The sequence below is a fragment of the Furipterus horrens genome, unplaced genomic scaffold, assembly GCF_987537825.1.
Source record: "Furipterus horrens unplaced genomic scaffold, mFurHor1.1.pri manual_scaffold_4, whole genome shotgun sequence".
NCBI classification, from domain to species: Eukaryota; Metazoa; Chordata; class Mammalia; order Chiroptera; family Furipteridae; genus Furipterus; species Furipterus horrens.
The window spans coordinates 184,930,327-184,949,657 of record NW_028327174.1 but is presented as its reverse complement, the minus strand read 5'-3'; the positions used below and the strand labels follow the sequence as shown (position 1 = coordinate 184,949,657).

Below are 19,331 nucleotides of genomic sequence, written 5' to 3'. Positions count from 1 at the left end.
CTGGAGCTCAATAAAAAGCAAGTCTAATTGGAGTGAAACAAGAAAGTAGGTAGAGACATTGGTAGCAACCTGGAAGGAAACTCACAACTGAAGGGCAGGAGAACGTCACTTCAGAAAAAATTCCCCTTCATATATACACTGGGCATGCTGGTTTCACTTCCCAGTCATGATTTGGGTTGATTTTTAGTTCACAAAAGGGGAGAGAGGGAGAGAGGGAGAGAGGGAGAGAGGGAGAGAGGGAGAGAGGGAGAGAGGGAGAGAGGGAGAGAGAGAGAGAATGAAGAAAATATGGGGCCCAGATGTTCTGGGCCAGAACTTAAAGAGAAGGAGAAGGGAAAGAGGACAGCATTTTACCAGTGGGAGTGCTGGCAGCCCAGTGGAATTAAAGGAGCTGAGTGAGGATAAAGGGAGATGCACAGACCCCAGGGGGCAGGAAGGAGGCTCTGCCTCTCTGGGTCCGTCTGTCCTTTATTCCCTTTCCACCCCCAGCCTCCAGGTGGCACAGCTGACCCATCACAGCACGCTAGAGACCTGGGCGAGGTTGGGGATACAACAAAGAAACAAAAGGCGTTGTGGCCAGGCAGGATTGGGGGACAGTCACCTTTTAGCATCCGCAGTGGCTCTCAGTTCATGCTCAAAAACAGTTCACTGCGCCTTGGATAGGATGGCCAGACACTGTCAAAACGCCAATGGAGCCCTGGCTGGTGTGGTTCAGTGGACTGAATGCCAGCCTGTGAACCAGGGGGGTCACCAGTTTGATTCCCAGTCAGGGCACATGCCTGGGTTGCGAGCCAGGTCCCCAGTTGGGGGCATGAGACAACCACATGTTGATATTTCTCTCCCTCTCCTTTCTTCCTCCCTTTTCCCCTCTCTAAAAATAAATAAATAAAATCTTAAAAAAAAAAAAAAAGGCAAAAGAAAAAAACCGCCAACAGAAATCTTTCCTGCCATAATTTAAGCTCTTGTTCTCCTTCCCAGTCTCAATAAAGAGAATCACATTTGCATAGCACACGGCAGTTTGCATCATTTCATTTACAATATGCTTGCTAGAGAGCTGCAGCTATTGGAACCGACAGAGACACATTTACAGGACGTGAATCCTAGATATGGACGACTAGACCAGGGCTTCTCAACTACAGACACTGGGACAGGAGGTGGGAGGGCTGTCCTGTGCATTGTGGACTATTTGGTTGCATCCCACTCAGTTCTATCTAGGAGCACCTGTCCCCTCTTCCAGATGGCCTAATGCTTCATAGTTTGCAGATGAGTCCAGAGGCTAGTTTGCATAGTAGTGAGGCGCTTCTCACAATGGAGTTAGTTCAACATGCAGTTTCTAATTCAGCAGGTCTGCGACGGGGCTCAGGATTCTTTAGGGTCAATGAGTTCCTGGATGATGCTGATGCTGCAGGTCCCCAGATCACACTTGGAACAGCAAGGTCTGGTAGCACTGGTTTAGTCAGGGGAGGGAGCTAAGTACGAACACTGGCCTGACATTGTGTCACCGTGGGACTCCTGGCTGATTACATAACTTCCAAGGGCCTTTCCGTCCTCGTTTGAAAAACGATGGTGATTGTTAATGACAAAGTAAAATAGTGATGATGAAGAAACCAGTTTGGCACTCAAAAAAGGTTAATTCCCTTCCTTCTTAGCTCCTCCCAGCACCATGCCTGGAAACCTCACCCCCGAGGCCTCCCTCGGGGTCACAGGGAATTCCCTAGAAGAGAAAAATCCATTCCACTCTGAGTGGTGGCTGGAGAGGAAGCGATTTCTCCCTGCTTTCACTCTTCTGTCTTATAGGCTCTATGCTGGTTATACCGTAATATCTATCATCCTTTGGAGGCTGTGAATTGTTTTGATAATGAAGCATATGATGAAAAGCATATTTAAAAACAATGTACACATTGTGATTTCATGCAGAAGCAATCAAGGCCTCCCACTCAAGGCCCATTTCTGTGCTGCATTTAACACTGAATTGATCTTTTCTCTAAAGGACAAATGATGCCAAACAGGACTAATCACAAGCGCTTGGGACAGGTTCGAAGTTTCCAATACAATTTGTTCATTTTCCTCCCCAAATGAATGAATTCTGCCTCATCTGGACCTGTGTCAGAAGAGCATTCCTGCTCTCCTTCGCAAGGATAAAATGTTCTAATGCAAAATACGAATCAGCCAGGCTAAATATAGCCTTGGAATCACACAGCACATGCCGCATGGACCTTGATTTTCATACACATACAGAGAGAGCTTTTGAATCCAGGGTTGTGCAATACTTGAATTGTCTACAAAACGCATTAAGATTTATTCCTTTGGGAGTAAAATCACTCTCCCAACTCCCCACATAAAAAGGGCTAAACAATGCTGTCTTTCTCTGTTTATAGGCTGTATCATAAAACTTACACGAGACCAAGTAACGTTCAGCATGAGTCCACCGTGCGAATGACGTCATGATAGCGCAAGCCAACAGAGGGAGGGGTGGGGGTTGAAAGCAGTCAGTTAAGCGCCCACAGGAAACTATGGTTTGGCCTCCCTCACACCTTCTACACAAATTTCACCCAGGTGCGGGGCTCAGGTGGGCCCTGGCAGAGCTCTGCCTTCAGGGCTGACGTCAGGTCGGGTGGGAGGAAAGGCGGGTGGGTTCCTCCCTGTGCTCCGCACAGGTGTGGGGTTTTTCCCCCCGAGCTGCAGGGCCCGTCTCTGCCCTAGGAAGCCGTAGCTCAGTCCTAGCCCTCGGATTCACAAGGAGCCTGGCAAGAGCCACACACTATGGATAGGATGGCGACCTAAGGAACTCCCGCTCTCTCTTTACAGAATTTGGTGTGTGTGTGTGGCAGTTCCAAGCACACGCACTGTCCTTCTAACCAACAAAGGACTACATACCTGGAAATCCTGGTAAAATTCTCCTGTAAACCTCACCAGCCTGGAGCACTCTGACCACCGTGGAAAACCGGTCCAGCCCCTTTTGACAACCCAGGAACGACTGCTACAGCGTTCTGCGGTCCTTCCTCTGCACAGTAAGAATCCTTCTCAAGGCCCCCTTACCAGAGCACGTGCAAAGCAATAAAATGCATCCTTATGTGCTCAAAGAGAGGTTCATATTTCTGGACCATTTTATCTATCTTTACAAACTAACTCCACTCCTTACCAATCCAATACAGCTGTTAAGAAGGAGTTCAGGCACTCCACAGAGCAGAAAGCTCAAGCAGAATCCACAGACCTGCTGATATAGCCCCAGAATTGCCATCATCACCTGGTACTTGGCATCATCAGCAGGAAAGGTGTTTAAAAGGCACTATCCAGGCTCCTCCCAGATGGGTGGTCCTGACAGCCTGTACCAGGGTCTAGGTATCCCTACATGGACACTGGGGTGACTGGACCACATGTGCAGAAGTGCTGCCCAAGTGAACAGGCAGATTCTTGAGAACCTGGGTCTTCGTGCAGAGCTGAGATCCTTAAACGGAGTAGAGACAGCAGAGAGTCACTGGACCTGACTTGGGCGTTCACCCCCACCCCCATAGACTTTTCGAGTGGGGACTTCCCTCTACAGACAGCGACTAAAAAGAAAACCTCACAGTGGCACCACAAACGGGGTTAGGTGCTACAGTGTTCTGCTTTTTAAATCATGTTGCTTGTGAATTCCCCAACTGTTTGCTAATCAACTCACTTCCTTAAATGTACACATTCATCCTAGCCCACACACCCACTGCTGGATGGCACCACGAATTTGGTGGGGAGGTTTGGACCAAGGATGGAAGGCAGCTTTCATATGTGTTTGTTTACAGGCATGAGGCATGGCGCTTAAGAACTGACTTAAAACAATGTTTCTGGTGTGTCTACCTCACCACAGTGCTACTTCATAATCCAGCCAACCAGTCAACTCTACTGCAAATCCGTGAGACGTTAGATGGTAAGACAAAAAGGCGGGATCTACGAGACTTCTCAGGCTCATCTGAAAACCTTTGTTATTTTAACACTCATTGAAAATCTTTACTTAATATATGAATCCACGTTCCTGTCTTGCTGACAGACTACACTCACAAGAGCTGGCAAAGAGGAGTACCTCTGACGCCTGTCGCCTGTTGGTCACTGAGTGAGCTTAAAGCCCAGGATTAGGGTCCTGAAAACATGGGTCCATTTTCCCAATAAGAAGTGATTTCTGACTTACTGAGAATGTTACAAGGGAGCAAGTAAAGAAGACTGGAAGAAACCTCAATACTACAGTGTCAGTGCTTTGGGGGAACGGGGAGGTGAAGGATATCAGCCCGACTCCCCCAGGTTAACAGGAGGGGGTGGTAGGGTGGGGGTGAAGGTCAGCTTGGAGAACATCCATGCGCAAAGCTCCTCGAAGACATCAGTGTAAAGGATGAACAACTCATCTGCTATGCAATTACTGCAATTGTTAAAATCAGCTTTAAAAACTGTTTATTCATTTGCATCTGGCATAAGGATGAAAGAAGACTTGAGTTAATTTAAGAAAACCACCAATTTTGAGAAGAATACAACACGGGTAAGTTGCTTCTATGTACATTTCATTTAACAAAAGGTTTGAAACAGATCGATTTTGATATTCCCATTTGTACAGATGAGGGAACTAAGACTCAGTTTGCATACATGCTCCAGATCTTACAGAGAACTTGGCCCTGCCATGATGCGGGTAACTAACTACCTGGGCTGTTATAGCATCTGTGCATTTAGCTCAGCTCATCCCATCTGCTCCAAACAAGCATCAGAACCAACCACAAAGGCCCTGCTCACACCCAACAAGAAAAGGGCTCAGAGGAGAGTGACACTCCCCACCAAGTTCTACAGCTCTCTCCCCTTCCCTAGTATTCACACCACAACCCTCTCAACCAGAACATGCATCATGCAAGGATTAAAAGACAAGACAACAACAACAAAAAAACCCCACCCCTTAAGCCCACTTAAAGGAAGTGCCATTGTTTCATACACACCCTCCCCCAACCCCTGTTGTCTGCCCAGATAAGGAAACCAGCAGCATTCTTCCACCAAAGGGCATCCTCTGCAGTTACACGGCCCACCTGGTCACTCTGAGACTCCCACCAAGATGGGAACAAATGCCAGTCACATGTCCCTTGTTCCTACTCAAATGTAACCCCCTATGGCCTGGCAGCACTGGAGCTCCTAGACTCCAGAGTGGAGAAATCAAAGGAAAAGAGGGATGCGTGGCCCAAGGATGAGCTCAGTCCCTTCTCCCATGCTGTCTGTCCTCTCCTGCACGACGTCCTCAACCTCAGAATTCACTTCAACAGGAAAAAAGAACCCTTTGCCAAACCCTGGAGAAAGTGCATCCCACGTTATTGTAGAAAGAAGGGAAGGTCTTGATTCATCCATTTTTCTAGCACTCAACTTTCAAGAGAATGGGGCAAAGAACAGAAATTACATTTGTATCCAGATGTTAAGTTTTCTCAAAAGCCAGCCTCCAGAGTCTGTCCTGGAGCGGGTTCCACAATTATGCTTCTGCATGCCCATAAGTCATAATTCATATCTATGCTACCATCACACCGAAGCTGCAAGATCCTGAACTGCCAACGGAAGCACAGCAGTATGTTCACCTCGGTAAGATCACCAAAGCAAGAAGTAAGCAAGCCAAGGCTGTCACTTGTTATTTTAATAACATTTTAGAAACATTTCATCAATAATAGCTGAAACACTTTTTTAAGACAGGTTTAAACTTCAGGTAACTGTATTACTCCATGCACTCCACTTCTTACGTATTCTAATTAATCAAGTATCACTTACATCACATCCGCAAAGTCTATAACTTTCTTTTTGAGCAAAATAGTGAATTTCCCTGTTGGGACAGAGATGATTTCAACTTTCCTGAAGAATGTGTTTGAAAAGCAAATGTCTAAAACTTGAACAGTAGCCATAATATGTCGTCTTAGAAGGAAATGAGCTAACCAAGATATACTGCCCATCATGGTTCATGAAGGCACTGTCTTGCTCATGAGGTCCCAAGCCATCCGAAATGCTGCTGCTGGGCGAGGCTGGTGCCAGGGTGAGGCCCCGAACCTTAGACTTCTTAAGCTTCGCAGAAAACCTGCCTCTGCACATTAAGTTTCCTAACGCTAAAATTGTTGAAACTGATAAGTATATTAATTAATTACCTCAAATTTCCAAAAGCTGGCACAGGGTCCCTGGTCAATAATCTAAGTAAAGGGTGACTCTTATGTTTCTCAAGATCATAGAACAGCCATTCCAGAGGCTAATTCAAGGTAGATCAAGGCTGAGAAATGTATAAAGTTAAAGAGTGGAGCTAAACACCATCCCCTTGGTTTTCAGAAGTAAATTTTTCAACTTGCTCCTGTTTCAATTATTAAAAATCCCTCAACACAACCTCCGTCTAAATTCAATTTCCTCTCTATTTGAAACATTTCTCATTACCCTACTAAGTAGAGAGTTCTCATGAAAACATGGTAGAAATCTGGGACATGGGTGCTCTAAGAGTCTAACAAATCTTAAAGGATATCTAGACAATAATTCTAGTAATGAACCAGAAAGTCGGGGTGTTAGCATATTTTCAAAGAATTATTTAATATGTTAGTTTTATAGTAAAATATTGAATGTTTTTGGAAAAAAAAAAAAAGACAATGGGCCATTTGCCCCTCACTTGGATAACCAAGTTGAGACAACCTGCTTCAATTTATAACCCTGAGATCTTGAGGCTACTGTCACAATGAGCCGCTTATGAAAGTGAAATAAATTCTGACCGCACTACCCTGGACTCCGCAGGCAGGAAGCGGTGCCAAATGTCATGCCAGAACTATGAGATAATGGGTATGTCACAACGTTTGTCCCATCTCAAAGCCCAGCCATCCCCCTCAGGTGAGCAGCACCTCAGCATCCCAGAAAGAATGCGAAATGTACCTGGTGCAGGAGAAACAGCCCAACACCTAACTGCCCAGTTTGCGAGGTAAGGGATTGGGACACCCAGGTAGCAGTACTTTTGTTTTTCCTGGCTCATGCCTAATTTTACTGGAACAGCCCCAAATAACTGCAGGATCCCCAAGACCCACGGTGTGCCCACTCAAAGGAAAAAATGCCCTCTGAGCCAAAAGCCTGTGTCAGAACTGGGGAGGAGAGAACTGGCAGAGGGCAGCTGTTCAGAGGTGCTTTAGGGCAAGTTTCGATTCTTACAAGGCTTTCTGTTTAAAGAAACAGGAAACTCCTTAAGAGATGCACCTCTTCTAGACCGTGCCACTCTGAAATGTTATTGATCAATAAATACATCCAAGGAGAGTGCCACGCTGGGAGAAGAAGCGCGTTTAATTAAAGTGGGAACGTTTCCGGGAAGAAAACCGTTATGCTCAAGTGAACGTTCTTTAATCAGAACCAGACCAGGAAACAAATCCTCTGGGATTACAACGGTAAGGGTCGGTTTGTTCTTAATCAGCTTCCAGGCACCTGGAAATGTGTGCTAAGACGGAAGGGCGTGTCCTCTGAGAACTTGTTCGCAGACTCAAAGTATACTATATCCGCAGAGATATGGGTGGGTGCGTGGGTGGGCTTTTTTCAAAGGTAAATACATTGGGGAGTCGGATTTGCCAAAATTAATGGCACTGCACTGAAAACTGCTACCGGGAAGGGTGCAGATCTATCCAAGTCTAACCACACAGCCTATCAGAGCCAAATCACTACGACCCACGCGGGAAACCGGGAAACTGGCTTTACCCGGTCCAGAGAGAACCACCACCATCTCTCTAAGCAAGTCGCCTCTCTCTAAGAAGCACTCCCTCCCTTTCCCGGATTGCGGAGGGACCCCCAGGGCTGGCTGGGCTCAGGAGCCCGGCTGTGGGTCCTGCTCCGAGAATCCTCCCGCCACCTTGCTCCCACTGCAAGCAGCCCGCGCCCTTTGCCTTCAATTCTCACCACCAGCGCCACCTCTCCCTCCACCGGCTCCCGGATTCCCGGGCTCCACGCGCTCAGGAACATCGATTCAGTCCGGGTCCTCTACTGCCTTTCTCTAGACTGTCTCAGGGCTGTGGGTGTCTCCTCGCCCCTATCCCTGCGCGCGCCACCGCCATGGGCACCACAGGCAGGGTGTACCCACTGCTCACCTCTGCGATGCTCCTCTTTGTCTCCCCAAAGTGTCCCAAAAGGGTCCAAACAGGCGCACCCTCCGGCTTTATCCAGGATAAAACACCGGATCCTGACAGCTGTGGAATCCCAGCCTCGGGCCAAACTTCCAGACTCAGCTCGGACAGCACCACTCCTACCTCCCTGCGCAAAAGGGCTCCTCCCTCCCTCCTCCTGCATCACGTCCCGAGTTCAGCTTCCCCGACTTCAGTCTCTCGGTGACGCTCCTATGTTCCGACCACGCTCCCAGCGCTGCTAAGGAGGAAGGACCCGCGTTTCTTTCTCCCCCACCCCCGCCCCCAGCTCCATCCACCGCTTTTCCCACATCTGGGGAGGTGGCTATTGCGGTGTGATTTTTACGGTTTTTCCTGTACAGCCGGCTGTGCGTGTGTGTTGGAGAGGCGTCTTAAGTTTATTTTTTAAGCATCTATAAGTAAATAAATATTGAATAAAGCAGCCAACAGTCTGGCCCTCCCCCAAACCTAGGAATTCAAAGCCACATGGCACAGCCGTCTCTATCCAGGGGACCGCCCCGCACTCGCTCCGCTAGACAAGTACCATAAAAGCCCCTTAAGGTCCGAGGTGGTTTCCAGGACTCCCCAGATCACCGATCCCTCTCAGGTCCCCTTTTCCCCACGCCGAAGACCCCAACACCAGGAGCGGAAGGTGCCCCAGGGATGTGGTATTCGGACCGCAGCGCCACCGCTTGGACACCCACCTCTGGGCAACGGATCGCAGGGGACGCAGTCCTCGGGGCTCCGCTCCAACGCGGCGCGGCCACTGCCGCCTACTTGAGGCGTCCAGGAAACTCCGGAGATAGGCGTGCGGCAGCCCCGGGCTGGGGCAAGAGTATCTGTGGAGAACTGAGACCGCAGCCCCTTGGAGAGCTGGATGGCTGGGAGCGCCGCCCGCCGGTTCCCGGAGCCCGCCCCTTCCCCGCCCCCTCCTGGCCTCCGGCGCAAGAGGTCCGCCCCTCCGCTTCCTCCTACCCTACCTTCCACCCCCACCTTATCTCTGTGACCTGAGCGAAATCTATGCACAAACCAAGAAACGAATGAATGGATAGAATGGAGGAATGAAGGGATGGAGGGGGCGGAGCAAGGGGGTGAGGGGTTGGACCAGTGAAGTCGGGTATTTCCTAACTGGGGAGGGGGCTCTACGTCTGGGTTTCTGTTAGTGCATGGGTGGGCGTGTCGGCGTGTGTGCGCGTGGACGTGGGTGTTGGTGTATGCACAGGTGTATATGAGTGTTTGAGGAAGTGTGTGGGAGCATGGGTGCACTCACCATACCGGGAGCTGCCGAGTTTCTACCCAAGTCGGGGGAGAGAGTCTCATCCCACAACTGTCCCTGGGAAAGTCCCTGGGAATGGTTGGGAATACATCTTTGTGACAGGGATGGGGTCTCCGTGCGTTTGAGGGCTCTCCCGGATGGTGCCCAGAGGCTGGGGTGTGGACAAGGATGCTTCCGGAGCACTGGCTCGCCAGAGCCTTCCTGCTGCCCTCCTCTTTGTGGCCCCCGGTGGCCTTGTGTCAAAGCGCGTGTGTTAACAAAGCCAACGCCGGGGAAGGAGGCAGCTGATACACTGCGTGGTGCTCGGTCAGGTGGGTGGCCCGCCATCCCTCACTCCCGAGCTGTCTGAAATTTCAGTCTGCATTCCCCTCCCCCACCATGAATATTTAAATAATGTTAATGACCCTTTGAAACCTGACGGTCTAGAAATCCTGAGAGGACACCCACAGAAACACTCTACCCAGAAAACAGCATTTAAAAAGCAAGCAGTTATCTTACTCTGCATATTTTTCTGCCGAGGAAAATAATATAAAGTCAGATTTCTTGAATTTAACTTTTCATTGGGCATGATTGGGGTTTTCATTTTCCTAGGGATTCTCTCTCTCCAACTTTGGAAGTCAGAGCTTCCTCCTCTCCTTTGAGATTCCGTCCTCGGTTGGAACTGCTGGGCAAGGTCCTAGGGTCCTTCTGAGAATCAATTCTGTGTGCCAAACTTAGCAGGGAAAGACAACCCCCAGGGTCTCATGCTTCTTTCCTAGTCTACAAAGGCCCTTGATTTCCAGTCCAAAAAGAGAAAAAGAGATCATGGGGAACTGCCCAGAGAGCCTGTCCACCCAAATGATGTTAAAAATAGCACCCTTGGAGAAAAGCCTTCTTTCTGGTCTTGAGCTTGTTCACACCTTTACTCAGGGTGGGGGATAAAGTCTACAACGGAGACCTACACCTTCTCCTTGGGGTTCCTGAATATCAATAGGCTTTTTCTTTGCATTTCGGGATTACTTCACCAGCATTTTTGTTTGTTTGTCATTTACATTCCTGAATTTCAACAGAATTTACTGACTTTTACATCAGCCCCTTGGGCCTCAATCAATTCCTTCCCTCCCCTCCCTTCCTCACCCCTCCTCTCCGCTCCTCTCCTCCTTTTCTTCCCTCCACTCTTCATGTCACCAATTTAAGGAGTTAAATATTTGGATGCCCTACATTGTAATCTATTTTTAACATTTTACTATCGTGTGAAAAACTTACATTGGAATGAGCATGTTTGGGTACAGTTATTTACTTATATGGACTACAGACTCACCAAGGAGAGGTGAGATTTTATAAACAGTATTTTGGCAGGTGTTTCATCGCTCTTTCTTCTTATGTTCCTATATTTGATTAAGCATAAAGTTTACAAATCATATTTGTTTCATTAGAAAAACTACAGCAATTCACACTGGCTTTATTCTGAATTAGTTCTTCCCTAAAGCAATGTCAACGTTAATATTAACACTGATTTATTATTGTTCTTATATTTCCGTTAATATTGATTTTAACATTCTGGTGTATCCTATAGAAAAAATGGAAATATTAATTAATTTATAAGAACATTGCCTTTTCTTCCATCTTATAAGATATTAAAGAGGTAGCCATGATTAAATTAAACATTTTTATATAAAAGGCTTGATACATACCAGGTGCTCAGAAATATTTGTTTAATTTGTTCAATGAAATCAGTGCCAGGGTATGAAAGTCTGCATTCAAAAGTAAAAACCATTTTTAATTAAAATTTTCTCATTTTTTTTCCTCCTAGGTCAACAATTCTCAATCAAAGTATGATTTGATCACCTAGGGGACGTTTTGCCAAGGCCTAGAGACATTTTTGTCATGGGGTGAGGGGTGCCACTGCCATCTAATAGATAGAGGCCAGTAATGTTGCTAAATATCCTAAAGTATACGGGAGAGCCACCCAATAACAAAAAATTATTAGGTTCCAAATGTCAACGTGCTGAGGCTGCGAGAGCTTGCTCTGGTCTCAAAGCCAGTACTAAGAACCACAGATATCAGAACTACATTTGTGCTTATTAAAATGCAGATTCCTGGGTTCCACCTATACCTACTAAGTCAGAATCTCTGGGGGCAGGCCAGGGAAACTGAACTGTAAGGGCTCCCAGGGGATTCTCAAGAACATGAAGGAGTGAGAGACACTGGAGATGGTAAAGGACTTCATTACCCAGTGCATGCTTATGGGTTCGTCGCATCATGTCTTTTAACATGATACCAGTTATTAGAGTTAGAGAAGGAAAACTCTGATTCCAAAAAAACCTCCGCTGCCTTGCGGCATACCTCTTCTGGGGAAAGGCTAAGGGAGTAAACCCCGACAGAAAATCCGGAGCCGGAGTCCCTAAGGCGGTTTGACGTTGTAGTCAACACCGGCAACTCCTGCGGCGCACCTGAACCCAAGCTGTATTGACTCCGTCTTTCCCTTGGATCCTTCAGCTGCGAAGAGAGGGGGGGTCTGCTGCATGGGCAACAGCAGATCCTCCATATCACCCTGCCCAGGCTCTGTAGCTTCAGCTTCACTGGAGAGGACACTCCAGCGTCATCGCAAGATGTCGATTCAACACGGGAGGAGACATATACCGTGTCACTCCCGAGTTGGACTGCACAGCCATTCTCGGCGGTGCAGATAGACTCTTAAGAAGCTACACCATCGTCTCTCGAGACGGACGGCTGCCGACGAGTTATTAGAGTTAATCACATTTTATGAAAGAAGCACAGTTAGTCTTCTAGTTGCACTTTAGAAGGACATTTGAAGAAAATAAAGGCCCACTAATTCTGTGGAAATAAACATAGCTGGGATTTGTAAATATTGAATGCTCCCAAAGACCCTACACCATTTAGGACACAAAACCCCCTGAGTAGATTTTGCTTGGCAGGAGAGAAAAGTAGATTTTCTTCCATAGTGTACATTTTGCTTGTGTTGTCTCTGCCACACTGCTGGCCCACTTTAATCTGTGCCCTGAGCAAAAGTGGCTTCCCAGGGACCCAAGAAATAGAATGTACTTACTAGAAAAACACCAAAATTGAAGTTTATGTTTTGGGGAAAGGAATCAGCCTAGACAAAGATTGACAAAGCCTCTTTTCCCCAAACTGAACAAAATGAACCAAATCTAGCAAATAATGGTCTAGCAGTAGCCACATGCGCCCAAGCCTAGAAGAAGAGTAGACGATTAAAAACAGACCTGTGCCCTGACCAGTATGGCTCAGTTGGTGGCATCACCTGCAAAGTGAAAGGTCGCCAGTTCGATTCCCAGTCAGGGCACATGTCTGGGTTATGGGTTGGGTCCCCAGTTGGGGCATGTACGAGAGGCAACTGATCTATGTTTCTCTCTCACATCCATGTTTCTTGCCCTTTCTTTCTCCCTCCCTTCTCCCTCTCTAAAAATAAATGAATAAAATCTTAAAAAAAAAAAAAAAGAGTGGCTCAGAGAGCTGATGTGAAAACCCAAAGGAAGGGCCAAGACTGGCTTCGTAAAAGAGAATTTGCCATTTTCTCCTTTAGCACGGAGGAAGAACAAAAAGCACCAGCTAGGTGTCATCCTCAAGTGCTAAGTGTGTCCCACAGAAAGTAAAGGTTGGCTGGGGGAGAGGGCGGTTGGGGAGAGGAAGAGGGAAAAAACAAACAAAGCACCAAAGGGGCTGGCCCACATCAAACCAGTAGCCCTAGATTTGTGGGGCTTTCCCCCTAAGCACCAGGTGGGAAGTTAGAAACAATCCCAGTCCCAAGGGCATCCCCATGGGACTAGAGGCACCTCTGAAAACCTAGAGAAGAAACAAGCCAGGGAAAATATTTGCAACATACACAGTAATGGGTTACTATCTCTAATACGCCAAGAGTTCTGACAAGTCAGTCAGAAAATTACCAACTACCTAACAATTTAAAAAAAAATTCGTTTATAGATAAACAAGTATAACTGGCCATTGAACTTATGAAAAGATGCTCAAAGTCTCCATAATTAAACAAATGAAGTAAAAATGTTGGGACAATATATTTTGCCTACGATATGGGTAAACATATAAAATATAAATATCTATTGTTGGTGAGGGAATGATGAAAATTGAGTGACTGTACTCCGTTGATGGAAATATAAATTGCCATTAATAAAATGGTAAACTTAGTAGATAGTTTGGTGCCATTTCTTGAAATGAAAAATGTTTAAACACTGTTCAAGTGCAATTCACTTTTGGAATTCAGGCACTTATCAAAATCTATGGACTCAGAAGAAAGATTGGGGTGTTGGGGAGGAGTCAGTGAATGAGAAATTCCTGATCACAGGGCCAAAGAGAATATTTCATATCCACTTTTACAGCTGTTTGCTGTGCTATGTTATGATGTAAGCACTTCTCATACCTCCTAGACCTCTGAAAACAGCATTTGTTTGGAGAACAAAAGACAAAGAGACATGTACGTGGCTCAGTGCGTACAAGCAGATGTCAGGCAAGATAGATGTGAGACTAAAGATTCAGACAAAGTAAGAAATCAGAACAAGAAGTCACCAGGAGAACTAACCCCACCCTACTTGAGTTAATCGTGTGAGTTAAAAATCCATAAAAATAGTGGGCTGGGCACTGGACAACCTCCAACACTTTCCATTCTTGAGGTCCAGGTCATTTCAATTTAAATATAAAAGGAAAGATTTATTTCTGCAGCCTGAAGGACTTGGGACAGGTAACCAAGTAACTGCTAGGATTCACCCAGATCATTTGCTTGCTTTTCTAGTTCAGATAGTGGTTTTAATCTGTTCATCTCGATGTTTTGTAAGTTTAGGGACTTCCCACTTAAGACGTTTCTCTACTGATCTCCCATTCTTATTTAGGGACAGAAAGGTCACCTCTAGATAATGTGGCCTTTTCATAGAAGGGATAATCCAACCACAGGCTGTTTTAACCACCAACTTTCTGAATCCACAACATAGAAGACTGACATGTGTCAGTCTATGGACTACTTGTATTGATTTGTAGTTGTGTTTCATCAAATTAAAAGCTCCCTTCTTAAAAGCGTTTCTTCTCTAAGGTCAGGCCTGGTTGCAGAGTAGCAGGCAGCTCTTAAGGCTTGCAAATCAGTGTTTCCCACGCTGGCTCACAATGGATAGTTGCTGGAAAATGAGGAAGAAATTCTGGGTTGATTTTCCCAGGAGATGTGGGGCCCAGGAATCTGTATTTGTTTAAGCTTGCCATTTGATTCTGGGAACCACGTGGGGTGAATGCAGCCCTCTAAGGAGGGGTAAGGAGAGAGCAAGCGGATGCAGAGATAGAGACCCTGTCATCCGAGAACCCTTGGCTCTTGGATTGTGTTTACCCCTGTTCTTGGCCTAGTTTGTGGTGCCTGCCTTTCCTTCATTTCCTCTCCAAGGTCTGTGGCTTCCTGTGCCGGTGAGTTCCTTTCCTGCCTATTCCACATTTATTTCCTTTCCCAACATCCTCACACTTGGCCTTTCCTTTGCCAAACCCTCATAACATAAGGAAAAGATGATCTGACTACATTCACCCAGCCTCTTGAGACTCTTTCTTCAGAAGACCTTTAAAAACACTCCAACAAAACATTCCCAAACCCAAGCAGCATGTGCCCAGCTAATTGCTTTCATTTTGTCCCATAACTGGACTGTGCCTTCTCTTCATTGTCAGCGTGGCATTATGTCATCCAGACCGCCCATTGTAAGATGTGTTTAAATGGTACCATTAGAAAGACGAAGTCATACATTCTTCCACACTAAAATCTTAAGTGAAAAACAGCAACTTGAGAAGCCCTGGGTTAGACAGGATGGAAGAAGGAGGCTATCTATATAGGGGGAAGGAAGGGTGGGAAAGGGGGAGAGAGCAGAGGACAGAGATCCCTGGTGAGGGAAGCAAGAGGCGGAGGTGGCCATGCAGGTCTACTGCGGGTCCCACATCTCCGTTCGATAGGCCTCAAGGCTCATGTGCTAAAGACAAGAATGTGCCCAAGTATTTCTTCAGTAATTAACAACAACAAAGTCCTAGGAGGCCCAAGTTCTTTGTTCTTGGCTGACCGTCTTATCTCACTGAACAACTGAAGCATTTAAAAAATCTAGTAAACACTCTCGAGTTCATGCCCTAACGGAGACACAACATAAAACAAGGTACTTTTTAAGTACAGCATTGAAAACATAAAATATGCCAAATATACTTGGAATGTATACAGCAGGACGGCAGATAGGCTGACGAACTGTGCCCCCAAGGCCGGGGACAGTTTTCTCTGGGTAAACCCACTAAACTCCCTTCTCATTAATGATCTGTGTTTTAAATGTCTTTCTTTCCAGTGATGCTTAATCCCATTTTAACTTTAGGTAAGATAAGAATCATTTTTTAGCTTTTAAAAAATGAGACTGTAACATTTTCCCAGTAATTCCCAAGTGTTTCGCTCAGAACTTTTAAGTACAGGCTCTCAATTTATGAAAAGAATCATAAGGATTTTCAGTAATATTGGGGGTGGGGACAGACAAAATCTTGACATTTAAACTGGTAATAATTCTGATTATCACAGAGGTATTCTTTGCAGTTGTCTCTGACTACTCATCAAAGGTTTTAATATCGAGAACTACCCAAAGAGAAAAGAGGCTTCTTTCTTCTCCAATATTGAACATGAAGTACAAACCCTAACATTAATGGAAGTTCATTAAATATGATGGGGGAATACTGTGAAGGCATTTTTGAGTTTGTATACACAGTAAGCTAATTCCTTACCTAAGTAACCATTAAGATTATAAAGTGTTAAGATCATTTAAATATAAAGAATGGGAATAGCTTCTTCTATAGCATATTAGAAGCCTCTTGGAATAAGACCCTGGCTAATATAACACCCCTTTAGGAAACACAATAGCTTCTGACAAAGTCAACTAAAGCATACATATCCACATTATTGTAAAGATTATCCAGCTCCTCAAGTAAATACCTTTGCTTTTTCTCCACTTCCCTTTCTCTCTCCTCCTTTCCTCTCCTCCTTTCCTTCTTCTCGTCCTTCCTTCCTTCTGTCCTTCCTGTTTGCCCTCCCTCCACCCTTCTTCCCTCCTTCCTCTCCTGTCTATTTTCCTTTTCTTTTTAGACCACTGCCCTGATGACTTTACAAGAAGGAATTACGAGCACGCATTACAAGCACAAATACCTTAAGAAGCCAGCCAGATAGACAATGAGTAGCGCTGCCAGGTCTCAGAAACAGTTGGTGCCTGCTGTAAGTGGCTCAGGCACTGAGGAGCCCCAGGGCCGGTCTGCTAAGTAATTGATAGACTGGTTGAGATAAGATAGGCAAACACCAGGAGGAGAGCTGTGTGTGTAGAGATGGTTGCTGCTCCTGCTCCTGTTTTAAATTGGGCATTTTCTTGACTTGCTTGGGGTGGGTGAGGGCCTATCAAAGTGTCTGAGAAATGAAAATTAGAGCTAGGAGGAAAATTACCTGTCACCTAAGCCACGTTCCTCATTTTACAGTATAGTAAAGTATCAAAAAACCTCCGCTGCCTTGCGGCATACCTCTTCAGGGGAAAGGCTAAGGGAGTAAACCCCGACAGAAAATCCGGAGCCGGAGTCCCTAAGGCGGTTTGACGTTGTAGTCAACACCGGCAACTCCTGCGGCGCACCTGAAGCCAAGCTGTATTGACTCCGTCTTTCCCTTGGACCCTTCAGCTGCGAAGAGAGGGGGGGTCTGCTGCATGGGCAACAGCAGACCCTCCATATCACCCTGCCCAGGCTCTGTAGCTTCAGCTCCACTGGAGAGGACACTCCAGCGTCATCGCAAGATGTCGATTCAACACGGGAGGAGACAGATACCGTGTCACTCCCGAGTCGGACTGCACAGCCATTCTCGGCGGTGCAGATAGACTCTTGAGAAGCTACACCATCGTCTCTCGAGACGGACGGCTGCCGACGACGACGAAAGTATCAGTGAAAAATGGGGTCTCGAGCCAAAGGCCTGGGTTCGAATCCTGAGCTGTTACTTACTAGCTGTGTGAACTTGGGAAAGTTGCTCAGCCTCTCCCATCTCTTCGAGTCCTTGCCTGTAAAAGGCAGTGCATGAGCACACCCTCCAAATACAGTCGTGAGCACTATGAGATCATCCATGCAAAACTGTAAGCTGGGCCAGCCACAGGGAGAGAGGTCAATGTTCTCATTAGTGAACCAAGTGAATCCTAGCTGGGGGCCAGGACATGTGCAGAACCACTCATCAAAAATGTGTCAAAGTCAGGACTCAAACCAGGCCTCCACATTCCCAGTTTGAGGATAATTTATTTGCTGTACGCTTGCTTTCTTTGGTATTTTTATTATTTCTAAGGAAATGGCAAACAACAATAATTACATGGGATGGTGAGAGGAAGCCCTGGTTAATTTGGTTTGAAGGCCAGTCATATATCTATGGCCCACAGCTAATAGTCTTGGCAATAAGGCCAGACAGATGCAAAAGCAGTGGTTGCTATCATGACAGGTGGCCCACACCCCCAGGATGGCTGTGCTGTTGGCATGTTATACAACCACCAGCTCTACCACAGAATCCGAGGAATAGTTTCCTCTTAGTCTTTTTGCCCATGGTTTTGCTTTGAGTTCTATTAAAGTCTCCGGCCCATTCTCAATATTCTGGAATATTTTGCAGACAGAAGATGCTGCTCTGGACCTGAATTATCAGAGAGCAGAAGAAAAGGCTCCATGTTGACACCCATATATGCTAGAATGTGTGGCCACTTGCTGAAGGGGGCCCCTCGCAGGCACTATATAGAGGGCCTGGTTCCTACAGGAGCGGGGTGCCATCTTACTCCAGGGATGGGCCCTGCAAGTGAAACGAGCAGTATCAGTGCCCCCACCTCCTGGCCCCTGCTCCCTCTTCTTCTAGCCTTAACTCCACGCACCGCTTTCATGTGTCTCGGGATCACTCAGTCTGCCCTGAACCCACCAGCTCTTTAACACCTGGGCTCACATTCTGCTCTTTACCTAGGAAGCCCCGCTCACCAGTCACTCCCTGTCTGACTCCTCCCTTCAAGGCCTCTTCCTCTTGTGTTCCCCAAAACTGCTGTTCCTGAGGGACATCCACAATCTTCTTACCCCTCTTCCCGTTATCCCTGCCCTTCCCTAGATAGAGATACTCGGTGCATCCTGGAGTCCTACCTGGAACTAAGCATCTGCCCTTGAGTATCCATCAAATCCACATATTCCAAATGAAACCACCCCCCAATTCATCTTCCCTGTATTTCCTGACTTAAGGATCTCACAGTCCCTGAGGTCACCCCCACCAAGAAAGGGAGTGAGGGGTGGGGGAAGGAGAGAGGAAACCAACAGTGAGGGGAAGGAAGAAAGAAGCAAAGAAGGTAGGGAGGGAGGAAAGGGGGAAGGGAGGGAGGAAGGAAAAGAGGAAGGGAGGGAAAAAGGAGGGATGAGAGGAAGGAAGGAAGGAAGGAAGGAGGGAAGGAAGGAAGGAAGGAGGGATGGAAGGAAGGAAGGAAGGAGGGAAGGAAGGAAGGAGGGAAGGAAGGAAGGAAGGAGGGAAGGAAGGAAGGAAGGAGGGATGGAAGGAAGGAAGGAAGGAAGGAGGGAAGGAAGGAAGGAAGGAGGGAAGGAAGGAAGGAAGGAGGAAGAAAGGAAGGGAGAGGGAGAAAGGGGAGGAGGAAGGGTGAGACAGGAGAAGAAAAGAGGAAGGGTGGATCAACAACTATTACAGAACAAGAAGGTTTGATCAAGTCCACATGAGAAAAAAGGTTTCTTTTCATAAACTGTCAGATACAAGGAAAGATGCTTAAAAACAGAATGCACTTTCTTTTTTTAACTTGAAAAATAAAGAAGATTCTATGCCTTTTTGGCAACGTCATTTCTCTTAAGAGGGATTTTCCTGTGTCGCTCATGGGATAAACTTGGAAATTTTTTTCATATTTGGGTTTTGTTTATATTTTCTTTGCAAGAACCAACACAGT

At 46.6% G+C, this 19,331-nt stretch overlaps 1 protein-coding gene across 6 annotated transcripts in view; it reads right to left on the bottom strand.

Moving 5' to 3' along the window:
- Positions 1-19,331, bottom strand: part of PALM2AKAP2 (PALM2 and AKAP2 fusion) — a 300,990-nt gene that overhangs the window by 90,984 nt on the left and 190,675 nt on the right. The window contains exon 1 of one of the 6 annotated variants that reach the window (XM_090274549.1): positions 8,813-8,871. The exons of 4 other annotated variants lie outside the window; for them this stretch is intronic. The gene's annotated coding sequence lies outside the window, so the exon portion shown is untranslated. Of the gene's footprint in view, positions 1-8,075; positions 8,222-8,812; positions 8,872-19,331 lie in introns of those variants that run through there. One more of the 6 variants, XM_090274547.1, reaches the window with a different exon arrangement.